The sequence below is a fragment of the Camelus bactrianus genome, chromosome 7 (genome assembly GCF_048773025.1).
Source record: "Camelus bactrianus isolate YW-2024 breed Bactrian camel chromosome 7, ASM4877302v1, whole genome shotgun sequence".
NCBI lineage: Eukaryota > Metazoa > Chordata > Mammalia > Artiodactyla > Camelidae > Camelus > Camelus bactrianus.
The window spans coordinates 87,994,568-88,006,360 of record NC_133545.1 but is presented as its reverse complement, the minus strand read 5'-3'; the positions used below and the strand labels follow the sequence as shown (position 1 = coordinate 88,006,360).

Sequence of the window (11,793 nt, the reverse complement as noted above, 5' to 3'; positions counted from 1 at the left end):
TGCGGGCCTTGAAGGGTAACAGAATGATACAGAGGCAAGACTGCCGCCTCCTTCGGGGTGCCCCCAGAGGTAAAGCTTTTTCTCTCCATCTCCGCAACGACCCTCCCCTCTCCAGATCCATCCCTTTTCTCTGCTCTTCCGGTCCATCTGTCTCCCTCCACTTTTCCCCTCCTCTCCTCCCCCTCCCATCTTCTCCCTCCCTCGCTGCCCCACCTTCTCTCGCAGAACCCAGAGTGGATCGCTGGCCCTCCTGCGCATGGGCAGTCGGTGCCAGCTGGACCGCGGGTTGGAAGCTCCAGCTCTGAGCCGGGGATCGGCCCCAAAGGCTTCTCAGCTCTGTCGACCGGTAGGCCTTTAGCTCCTGCCCGGGGCCGGGGCCTCTGGCTGTGGAAGTGCAAGGTGGGGGGCTCCCGGGAAAGGGGTCAGGCGGCTGCGGGAGGGCGGGCGGCATGTCACAGACCCCTAGGGCGCCAGTCAGCCTGTGTTCAGCTGAATTGCTCTGGCCAGACCCCTCTGCCCGCGCCACCTAACCCGGCGCCCCGGCCACACCTTTCCATGGCCAGGTGTGCACCTGCAGCCTCTCACCCAGCCGGGCTCCCCTCAGTCCGTGGCTGGCGTCCCCTTCCCCTCTCCCGCCCGCGAGTCCTCTCCTCCCGGGCTGCCTCTCCTCGGCCGCCGGCCCGTCCCCGCCCCTGGGCGGGCTGTGTCCCGGGCGGGTGGGGTCTGCGGACCCGAACGGGGGCAGGCGGCTGGGGCTGGGGCTGGCCTCCGAGCGGGGCTGCAGCCCGCGTTTCCACCAACCACCCCCCCCCGCTTTCCCTGCCCCTCGACCCCGGGGCTGCCCTGCTCTTCCTTTCCTGCTCCCTGAGGACAAGCTCAGCGGCGTGGGCGCTGCTCCCTGGGCTGAGAGCCTCCGGCTGTAAAGCGCAGCCTCTGGTGGTGTCGGGAAAGTGGATCCTCAGTGCTGAGCGAGCTTCTGTCTCCTCCCTCAGTGTTTCTGCCCCAGGTAAGTACTTTGAACACTTTCAGGTGTAATGATGGCGGTGCTTGTTGATGTCACGTGTTTTTATAGTGCCAGGGATTACAGTGTTGAAAGCAGGGCTTGGTTCAGTTAAAAATGAGCTGAAGGCATGAGGCTGTGACATGGTCCTTCCTTCCCACTCCCAGGGTGAAACGTGTAACCGTCGATTTTAAAAAGATAATTACAGTCCCTAACTAGCCCAGCCCAGCTAGGGTGCGTTAACAGGAACAGCACCACCAGAGGCGTTGGAGACCCAGGGACATTGCAGTCCTAAAGAGCTCCTGGCACAGTTTGGTTTGTTTTGGTTTTTTGTTTTTCTTAAATCGTGGGGCAGACTAGTAGTATAGAGGGAAAAATAATTGTCAAGAAATATTTTTTCATATAACAGCTTTATTGTGATATTGTTCACACACCATGAAGTCCATCCATTTAAATGGTACAATTCAGCAACTTTTAGCATATTCACAGTGGTGCAACAATTATTATTCCAGAACGTTTTCATCACATCAGAAAGACCAGTGAAAATGAGTGACAAACCCACCCCTCCTCAGTGGTGTTTCTAAGGAAGTTTCATGCCTATTCCTGACCGTAAAATAACTTGTTACATTCCATGAAATATCTGGTAGGAATTCTAATCAGAATTGCAATGAATCTGTGTATCAAAACAGGAAGAATTAATGTCTTTATGGCATAAATTTCTTCTACCCATGAATATATCTGGGACTGTATCTTTTCATCTCTCCAGAGCCTGGCCCATGGGAAGTCCTCACTAATTGTTGGGCTTGTGAATGATGAGATTCTATACAACGTTAGTTGCTACTGTAGCCTTTCACAGAAGAGAAAAGTAACCTCAGTGAAGCCAAGTGACTCTGTAATGGTCAGAAAGAGTGACAGCCAGTGCTGGAGTGATCCAGTGGACTTGGTGCTTGCAACCAGGATTCTCCAGCACCTACAGCTAAGGGGATTACAGTATTCTTTTTTTTTTCTTAATGGCGTTGCTTTTATTTTTAATTATTTTTTTAATTTATTTTTTATTGAAATGTAGTCAATTTACAATGTTAGTTTCAGGTGTACAGCAGAGATTCAGTTATAAACATATGCATATGTATATACATATGTAATATATTGTTTTTAGTAGAACTCATTACAAGAAATTGAATATAGTTCCCTGTGCTATATAGTAGGCCCTTGTCATTTATTTTATATTTATTAACGTGTATCTGTTAATCTCCCCTTTCCTGCCTGCTAAGCACAGTTTGCTTCCTATGTCCATGAGTCCATTTGTAGCAGCACCATTTTTCCTAGTAATATATGCTCTTTGGCTGCTTTCAGTTTCAGTAATTCCATGTTATCTGTGAGCGCTTTTCTTCTGGTGGCCTTTATGTGCTTTGCACACGTGGTAATAGAGATCTGTATTTGGGAGAACTCCAGGCCTCGTGTAGTCCCTGGTACAGAGTGCCCACTGAGTTGATGCTTGAACTGGGAAAAAAAACAGTAAATGTTGGAATTTCCACTATGGTTGAGACTTCCAGGTCTCTGTAACCTGTTTACCCCACCTTATTATTGGCTGCCCCCATACTGGGTAATTTGGTGGAATTTCATGGTATGGTGGTGTAGAGACAGGGCCTTGTATGCTTCTTCTCTTTCCGTTTTCTAACACTCATTCTTCTGGGCCTCACAGATCCTCCCCCAGTAGTTCCCAGGGCTGGCTTGGTGTTGTGCTGAGGAAATATTTGTTAATAAGGCCCTTTCCTCATATCTTCTGACCCTCCGTTTCTTTCTCTGCACAATGAGGGCTTAGACTAGATAAGTGCTTTTCAGTTTCTTTTAAAGCCATGTTTCCTTTGAGAAACAGAAAATGCAAATCTCTCCTCCCATCCCAACACTTTAGATTTTGTTACTTCCTGCAAGGAGTCACATAGCTCTTTGTGGAAAATTGATGTGATTGTGATTCCAGGTGGCACAGAAAATACTCTGCAGAGATTTATTGCAGGGAGAGGGCAGAAAAGGGGCAGTATGTCACACTTTCTAGTGTGAGCACTGGAGCAGGGGCTTGGATTTAAATATGGTGTCTGTCGTGGCCTCTCTTTAATCTTGCACAATGTGACAAACCTCTCTACCTCAGTTTCTTGATGTGTCAAGTTGGGGTGATAATATTTTAAGGCTTTTGTTAAACAATATACACATAATCTATTTGTGTCTCAGTAGAAACAAGACCTGCAAGGGATTCAGGGATTTAAAAAAAAAAAATCTTGCCCATAGCACTATGTCGCTGTGTATTTTAAATTTCCTGGAGGGTGATGGTTGAGTCTAAAGTCCATCGTGGGACAGGTGGCCCATAGTTCTCTATACCCCAGATGGCCCCCTCCTCCCCAGACCTCTTCCTCAGTCCAGGATGAAGTTCCCTAGTAGATTTACACAGAGGTCTTGTGGAAATGGCTTTTCATTTTATTGTTTCACCAAGAAGGGCTGCCATCATGATCTCTGTGGTCAGGTTTTGAAGGGCTGCCATCTTGATGTCTAGTCAGGTGAAGGCTATGCAATTGGGAGTTTCTATGTAATAAAAAGGAAAAAAATTACAAATAGAAAATTAGAACAAGTGTGGTGACAGGGACTCTTGGAAGTGAGCACCATTAGCTTTGTTAGCTTCAGGTGCAGTGGCCTCTTGCCACGAGGACCCATCCTCTTGCTCTGAATTTGGAGGGACCTGTGGGTTCAGTGGGAATGTTAACTGAGTGTATCTCATGTGCTGGGCATTGTCCTATTTTTTCTGTGTGTTCCTTTTTTGAGACAGTGAGCACATTTAACCTCAATACCTTCTTTAAAAAAGTAGAAATTTTATTTTGAGATATAATGTAGATTCCCATGTAGTTGTAAGAGATAATATGGAGAGGGCCTATGGACCCTTTCCCAGTTTTCCTTAATGGTTCCATCTTGCAAAGTTGGGGTACGATTAATTACTGACTCACTAACAATTTGAGGTTTGTGTTATTGCCATCATTTCTATTCACGATTAAACTGGGGCTTAGAGAAGCACACACGCCTGCCCAGGTCACCCACATGGTTAGTGTAGAGACGGGTGGAACGTGGGCTTGGGATTTCCAAGCAGTACCATTATGATGGTCTGTGGCATGGAGCAGCATTCATTTTGCTTGTTTATTCATTCATTCAACAAACATTTATTGAGTAACCTCTGTGGGTCAGATGCTTTCATAGGGTTATCTGATTCTTCAGCAGTACTGAGAATCAGGTAATATTTACATTTTTTTAAATCTGAGAAAATTAGCTCAGAGAGTTTATTAACCCCCCGAAGGAAATATAGCTCATAAAGGAGGGATAGTAAATTTGTAGTCACCCGTTTTTATGCAGGTGGTACCCTAGGCATTTTACCTTTGCAAACTTCCGTAATCCAGATATATTCTTGTAAGGCAAGGATTTTTTTTTTTAATTGAAGTATAGTCAAGTTTACAATGTTGTGCCAATTGCAAGGTGTTTTTTGAATTTTGAATTAAAAAGTATTTTTTGAGGAGGGTAATTAAGTTTATTTATTTGTTTCATTTATTAAAATGAGGTACTGGGACCTCGTACATGATAAGCATGTGCTCTACCACTGAACTGTACCCTCCTCCCCAAGGCAAGTTTTCTTATCCATTATTCTGCAGCTTAGGGGTTCAATTAAATTGGAATTGAAATCCACATCTTTTGCTCCTACTGTTGTCCTTTTCTTTATATTCTGCTGAAGGGGGTTGCGGAAAGCAGTTCCTTTTTTCATTTCTTTATTCCGCATTTTTGAGCAGTGACTTTGCATCAGGGCCTTGCTAGCCTTGCTAGGTGCTTTGAAACAGAAAACAAGAAATGACCCTTCTCTGCAGGGGCAGGAAGCCTAGACCAAATGCTGGGTAAAGTGATCCGAGCTACGGTAGCCATGTGCAGGCTCTGAAGGACAAACTGTACCCCTGGATTTGCTTGGGCTTCCCCTGAATTCTGGCTGGTACACACCAGGTCACCGCAACCCAGAGGCGCCCACAGCACACAGCACAATATTTACCTCGATCTCCTCTCCCCTCTCGGCAGGGCCTGCAACATGAGCATTCCTGACTACGTGCAGTGTGCTGAGGACTATGAGGCTCTTCCCGTGGTGGTCAAACCAGTGGGGATCATCTCAGAGGAGAATTTCTTTTGCATCTATAAGCGAATCTCCTTGGTGAGCCAGATCAGCCCGTGCAGCTCCCAGGGCGCACTCTGTACGCACTACAGGCACCACTATGCGCCCAAGAATGGATGGAGCGTCTTCCAGAACCACCGCATGGTTGTGGGCCTTGTCACCATTACCGACTGCCTCTCGGCCAAGGCCTTCGAGAAGCTCCACGTGCAGAGGAGCTGTATGGCATCACGCTTAATGACTCTCAGCTCTTTGTCTTTGTGCTGCATGGGGAGGTAAGCCAAGCAGCCGCGCACCGACGTGGCCTTCAATCTACGAGGACTGCAGGGTGGTGGAGAAGAGGATCGAGGACTTCACTGAGTCACTCTTCATCTTGCTCAAGTCCAAGTGGCTGGATGGGGCCCCTGACAAGCCTGGGGACAAGATCCCACTCCTCTGCATGCCGTTTGAGAAGGAGGACTTCATGGGACTGGACACAGACAGCAGGTAAGTTTACCTGGAGGCCAGTCCACCCTGGCAGTGTGCCGGGTTTCTTCTCTCCATCCAGAAAGGGATCAGCAAGGAATAGGACTCTTTTGTATCCAAGGGGGGAGGGAGGTGCAGCCCACCGGTTTACAGACATTTAAAAGTGAATCCGCCTTTGTTTCAGAGAGATCCTTTTAGTGATAGTGTTAGAGCACTTACTCCTGCTTTTCAGCCAGGACCCTGGTGGGACCCCTGGAGTTGCTGTTCAATAGAGTAGCCACAGCCACTGATGCTAGGAGCACTGGGGAGGAGGCTGGTCTGAGCTGAGATGTGCTGTAGTTCAAATGCACATGAGACGATGAGGCTTGTCTACTAAAAGCATATAAACTATCTTGTTACTTCCTCTATTGATTACATGTCAAAATGATAGTATTTTACATACAGTAGATTATGTAAGATATGTTCTTAAAATCAGTTTCTAGTACTTGTTTTTTGTTTGTTGGTTTGTTTCTTTGTTTACCGTTTTAAATGTGGCAACTGGGAAACTTTCTTTACATGGCTCTCATTTCATTTCTGTTGGGCAGCGTTTCCTGGGACAGTCTCATCCCTTTGCTTATAGATGAGATGCTGAATCCCGAGAGGCAGAACGAGGCGCTGGTTGAGCTGGCTTGGAGCCAGTGTCTCCTGCCTCCCAGGCTCAGCACCTGTTCGGCTCAGGCACTCTCTTCCTGCCCGACAGGCAGCATGCCATGTTAGGATATCAGAAACACCGCCAGGGACCTCCGAATGAACTCCTTATGCAGGGAAAGGCGTATCACGGAGTATGGGAAAGAGCAGAGAAATGTTCATCCTCACTTTGTCCCTGTGATTAAGTCAACGGCCCCAATTTGCCTCGGAATTACAGACGAGCTCTTCTGGGCTGCCTAACCCCCCAACTTCTGCTCTGTTTCCCAGTGTATCTATTGTGCTGTCCCTCGGGAAGAAGAGGGTGAGATGCCTTTGCCGGGAGGTGGTCCCCCTTTGCTGGGGAGAGTGAGGGAATCTGTGTACACCCGGCCTACGGCCTCGGTCCTTGAGTCTGGAGAGGGCTCATGGCGGTCCCACAGGTGATGGTCGGACAACCTGGCACTTGCTGCCGGGCCCGCTGTGGAGGCGGTGCTCTGTGATTCTTGAACTTAATTAAGATCATATTCTACTTTCTGTTTGTTTGGAAGTTGGAGGAGAAGATGCCAGAGAATTGATAAAAAGAATATCCAGATCAGCCCTGTGAGTGATAGGCAAGAGGACCCGAGTCCCACCTGCGTGAGGTGCCTAGCGGGCTCTGGATGAATTTCCTGTTCCTCCCGGACATGCTTAAGGAAGGGGCAAGGCATGTCATGGCCATGATCTGTTCTTGTCCTCACAGGGCCCTGTGATCTACATGCCCGCGCTCCCATCTGCTCCTTGGAGATGAGGTGTCAGGTTTAGGAGCCTGGGCACTGCTGAGGGCACAGCTGCCAGCACCGGGCTACACCGAGGCTGGCTCCGTTCACCTCACATGTCACCGCCTGCTGATCCCCCAGGCGTCAGTCAAGGTAGGTGCATCGGTGCAAAGTAAGCAGGGACCAACTTCTCCCCCTGGACAGACTGGTGGGTGAGCAGTGGAAGCCTGGAGCCCTGCCCAAGCCCTCAGGCCAGTGCCTCCTCTTTTATCACAGGAGGCACTGGTGACATTATTGCTCAGCAACTGCTTGGCTCTGGGTCTGCAGACCCACCAGAGAATTCCTGCTTGTTTTTGCTTTTTGAAGTCTGCCCTTGGGATTTGGAGGAGTAGCTGGATATGTGCTTACCCCATAGTGGTTGACACAGTCACCATTGTTTACCCAGAACCTCGTGTACCAGGCATGGCTCCCGGCATCAAAATATAGCAGCGCATTAAACCTCCCTCCTGGTGCGTCTGTCTGTTTTGGTACCGTAAGGTCTCAGCCAGCATCTTAACGTCAGTGAGATAACGCGGCCAGTGAGCTCGGGTCAAGCACGTTCTCCTCCAGTCACATTTACTCCATTGTTGCTTTTACTATTCCGCAGACATTAATTTTTTAAACAATGCTTTGGTGCAGGAACAGAGCCTAAATCTCTCCTGCTACTCTTGGTGGAAGTGCGTAAAACTGTCCAGCCTGAAATGTGACCACAATTTGTAGCTTAAGACCTGCCTAAACCCATGTATGTGGAGTTTTGGTTAGGGGCGCTGACCACGTTGGGGTCCCCCGGCAGCGCCGCTCCCCTCAGGCCCCTGCTCTCCCTGGAGCAGGAGGTGAGGGTGGGTCTCACCATCCCCGCGTCCCTGGCCTCACACACTCACATAAATTCTTGTATGTGCTGTCAAAGTCAGTTTTGTTCTTGTGTGTTTCTAATTTTCTCTTGTTCCTCTTTTCCTTTTTCTTTATTCCTTTTTCTCTTGTACTGCCCTGTGAGCATGTTGTTGCGTCTGAAAATGTGGGCTGTGCACACCCTGCATTGGAAATAGCTAGATCGCCCTCCGTGCTGTCTCCATCGCTTTAAAAAGCAAAAACTTAACAGCTGCCTTAATCCATGTATTATCCTTGTCATCTTTTTATTTTCTAATTTTTTTTAGCACATCACACACTGGTGTTTGATACCTCTTAAAATCCTTGCTTTAAGGAACCAGTTTGGTCCTCCTTATATTTGGTGACAAATGCGCCCTTATTAAATTTGTTTGATTGTTTTGAAGAAGTGAGATGCGAATTCATTTAGGCGGCTGCTGAGGGATATTTTTCATGGAGTATTTAATCTTGTAAAGTCAAATTCTGCAGCATCTTGCTCCATTCCTTCTTTTACACAAACGTGCTTGGCACTCGGTTCCTGGCTGTCGCTGTGTGACGCGCGTGACGGCACTGCCTGGCCGGCGGTCACTGGTGAGGAAGTGGCAGGCTCGGGGGTGAGCAGCTGTTGGAGGAAGCAGTCACCGTTTTGTTATTTAATTTTTTTTTTTTTTGCATTTTAATTCCCGTGCCATTTACTTTACTTTGCCTTCACAAAGAGGCAGAATTTGGTCTAAAATCCATGCCACTCTTTTGTTCCCTTTACGAGGCTGGTTTATCTGAGTATCAGGACAACATGTCCTTCTCCTAAGTAGCTGGTTCACCTGGATCTGGTGGACATAGGGACTGCTACAGGGGACCGTAGCTTCCACCCTGCTCCAGCCAGTGGGCATTCAGAGCCGGGTCTGTGGTTTGCCTCAGCAGCCGTGCAGGCCTCCCTGCACCGGCCTTTACTTTTAACCCATGTTGGCAGTAAATAGCTGACTCCGTGTCTGTTGCAGCTGACGTCCACCTCTGTCGGCCTTGTCGTTAGTTTGAGGGAGTGAGTCTCCAACACCCCAGTCAACTGTGAAGGAAGATGCTTTGGCCGACCTAGGACCTTGGATTCTCACCCCCACCATGGTTCATCTCACCCGGTGAAAGTGTTTGGCCACCACCATCATGCTGACCATGAGGCCTTGTTTCTCCTTTCATGCTCTGGTCCAAATGTGGACACTTCATTTTTCACTGAATTTGTCTCGCTTCAGACAGGAAAGAATATCTAAAGGAGTCCATCACATTGTGGGTGGGGAACAGATCAGAAGTAAATGTCGTAAGTAGAAGGAGTCTAGTCTGTCCGGGTTGGCAAATGCAGGCTGGGATCTGTGATGGCCGAGCTATGCCCTGGACACAGGCCTTTCCTGTGGCTCCCGAAAGCCCAGGGGTCGGAGTGAGAACAGCCTGGCCTGGGTTCCTCCATCCTCGTCTGCTTACTGACAACTGTGTCTGCTAATTAGGAGCTCCCCCAAACCTCGGGCCCTTCAAATCTCAGACCACGGGAGAACCTTGGGTCCCTTCTCCTGGGCCTCCTTTGTGAGAATACAGTGCCTTCTGAGGTGACCAGTGGCAGGAGATGCCTCCCCCTCCAGGGAGCACCCTTTGGAGGACTGTGACTCAGTGCACCATGCTGTGAGCTTGTGGGGTTGCGGCAGTGGTCCCTGCAGAACCAGACTTGAGATGGGCTTAGTGACGGATATAACAGGACTGATTCCAGGGCAGGGCTTGGGGGAGGGAACAGTGGAAATTGAATGTGACCTCAAACACATAGGTGGGTGCTGGGGCTGTTACTAAAATGGGGTGTCTGGGAGGTACCTGCCAGGAATCGAATTCCAGAGTAAATGGCGGACATGAGGCATTTTTAAGATTCCATTTGTCATCCAAGTTAGGACTTCAAAGAGGCACTCGGTCTATGGCCCTTGGGCTCAGGTGAAGGAGCCGGACTAGAGATACACGTTGGGAGTCTTCATTCTTAGCTGGTGTTCACAGACGCGCATGTGAATTAGATCATCTGGAGAGCTGCAGACTGAGGCTGAGGCGGGGCAGGGCTGTGCCTGGGTTGGAGGAAAGCCCAGACCATGCAACTTTGGTGTGTCAGTCTGCGGCGTTTGCGATTTTCAGACTAATGCCATTTATCCTTAAGGGGCCGGGGGTTGGGCAGGGCCAGCCTGGAAGAAATCTGAAAGGAGTTTCGTGGCCACGTGTGTGTCTTGGGATGATGCAGAGTCTGCAGGGTCCGGGAAGGTAGACTTCTAAGAAGCTGGAGTTGGAGTGGGGAGAAAGTAGTCACACTCACCTGTGAGGGAGGGAGGGCGTCTTTGGGAGTCGCCACCTTACTGGACTCGCTTTCCAATGAACAGAAGGCAATCAGATAGAGGATCTGAGGTGAGAAGAGATGGGCACTGGGAGGGGAGCCAACCTGGAGAATGGTGCTTGCAAAGTTCTTGAATAGTCTCCCTGAAAAATTGAGTTAAAAATACCCAGACTCTTAAGAACATTGATAGTGACTGGGGAGGAGGCAGTTGTTTTTCTGGCCTCCTAAGGGTAATGCATGTATTCAGGGATACACTGAAGATTCGGGCAGTCTTTTCCAGGGGTTTGATCCTTACCAGGGGGAACAGTGAAAGTTTAAAGGGGAAGAAGGGCAGCGGAGGGAAGCTAGTCAGGCCCCGTGTCAGATACCAGTCGGCAGCCCTACTTGCGTGTTGCATTCTCATCCATGCCTCCCAGGTGGGCGGTGGCAGCCCCCTTTTGCGGATTGCGAAGCCTTCTCAGAGGGGTTAAGGAATTGGTCCGTTTAGCGTCTAGTAAATGCTGTAGCAGGATTCAAGCAGGGCCTTGTCAGACTTCAAGGGCATGTTCTCTCTACTAATTCCGGTACCTCCCTGTTGTACCTGGATTGGTGAATTGGGTCAGTATTTGAGCCTTTCATAAAAAATACGATTTAAGTGCCTCAGGACAGTTTCACAAAGCTCAGTGTTCTTTGATGGTTCAGAAGCACCGCAGTGCTTTTCGCCCCACAGAGGTAAGGTCTTACTGCTTGATGATGATGTGGTTGCAAATGACGTACAGGTGCAAAACCAGACTTAGCAGCTTCTGAAGGGAAACTCTCCAGTTCTCCCTTGATCGACTTTCTTCCACGGGATGTAACTGCTGCAGCGTAGGCCTGAGCTTTCCATATGGAGTGAGGGTTTGATATCCAAAGTTAGCATAAAACGGTCAGATGAAGAAAATCGACTTTGACAATTTATTTTTGGGTTACATTAGTGAAGATATTCTATCAGTTAATGACCCATATGTTGAATGAAATTGAGTACAGAACATTGTAATTCTTACTTTTTATTTAGAGTTCTCTTACAGAGTAAGGTTGCCTGCTTTGGAACATCAGTTCCACCACCACGGCAACTATCAGTGTGTTGGTGTGATTGCATTTACGCAGTGAATGTAATCTGGGCTTCCTCAGCCCCAAACACTCCAGTGCAGAATCACGGGCTGTAGCCATCTCTTAGTCACGCAAATACTTCTAAAATTATATGATGCCAGAAAAGAAAGAAGAGGGAGAGAGAGATTGCCTTTATCTAAGTTCCTTTCTATTCTAACTGCAAACTGTTGTTGAACAGCTCTGGTTTCCTTTGGATATGAATATATACATTTCTTTGCATGTAATCTGGGTTTTGGACTAGAACACCAAGCTCTTGCTGTTCACAAGCCACAAAAATAGTAGCCAAATTGCACAGGTGTGAAATAGTTTATACTTTTTTCTGAGAAAGAATCCTTGAATTTGGGAC

At 48.4% G+C, this 11,793-nt stretch overlaps 1 long non-coding RNA gene across 1 annotated transcript in view; it reads left to right on the top strand.

The window, feature by feature from the left end:
- Nucleotides 1-478: 478 nt before the first annotated feature.
- LOC141578073 (uncharacterized) overlaps nucleotides 479-11,793 on the top strand; it is a 30,414-nt gene continuing 19,099 nt past the window's right edge. The window contains exons 1-3 of the long non-coding RNA XR_012507941.1: nucleotides 479-1,006; nucleotides 5,096-5,669; nucleotides 7,054-7,222. This is a non-coding gene — a long non-coding RNA (uncharacterized LOC141578073). The remainder of the gene's footprint in view (nucleotides 1,007-5,095; nucleotides 5,670-7,053; nucleotides 7,223-11,793) is intronic.